The sequence below is a fragment of the Eurypyga helias genome, unplaced genomic scaffold (genome assembly GCF_000690775.1).
Source record: "Eurypyga helias isolate BGI_N326 unplaced genomic scaffold, ASM69077v1 scaffold21879, whole genome shotgun sequence".
Classification (NCBI taxonomy): domain Eukaryota; kingdom Metazoa; phylum Chordata; class Aves; order Eurypygiformes; family Eurypygidae; genus Eurypyga; species Eurypyga helias.
The window spans coordinates 5,229-6,082 of NW_010271672.1; positions in this window are offsets into that span (position 1 = coordinate 5,229).

Sequence of the window (854 nt, forward strand, 5' to 3'; positions counted from 1 at the left end):
TCCCGTGGGACACTGTCGAAGCCCACCCTGTCCCGCAACAGCCAAGAGGCTGCCCGCTCCCGCTCCCCCTGGCACTGGGGCAGGACCTGGGACACTGTTTGGCACAATTGTCCTCATCCCCATTCCCTTTGCTCTTTGCAGCCCTGAAGGTCCATCTCGCCGTGTCGGTCCCTGTGTGCTCTGTCCCTTGCACGCTGCAGGGGGGTGATGCCAAGGGCCAGTTTACCCCCGGTCAGCAGAGACACCCTGGGCCAGGCTGCACAGCACCACACGGCACAGCAGGATCCCACCCCCCCACTGCTTCAGGATCCTCAGGACCCTTCAAACAGGCTTGACCCTGTAATTTGGGGACTGTTGGTGTTGTGGGCAGGAGCCGTGCCTGGAGAGTGTGTCTCTCCTGCTGGGACATCTCTGCTGGCAGCTGGGAGGTTCCTGTGCTCGTGTCTCCAGCCATCCCGGGTGCAAGAAAATAACAAAACAAACAAACAAACAAAAAAAAAAGACCCCCGAAGCTGACAGCAGGCACCTCTCTCTTGCCCAGGCAGAGGAAAGGCTGAACATGGAGATGCATCAACCCCCAAAAAGCAAAGCCAGGCTTTGAAACAGCTGCTGCTGCTCGGGGGGAGCGGGGGCACCGGGAAGCACCGAACCATCGAGGTGGGTGCTGCTTCCCCCAGGGAGCCCATCAGCCCCGCATCGAGACCCACGAGTGCTGAGGTTACAGCTTTTCACCTCCTTAACCCGTGACACAGGTTATTTCATTTTTTCCCAGCTATTCTCCGCAGGCTGTAACCAAGCTCTGCATCCCCCCAAAGACATGCAGAGCCCGACTCTCTTGTGCAAATATTGACAGC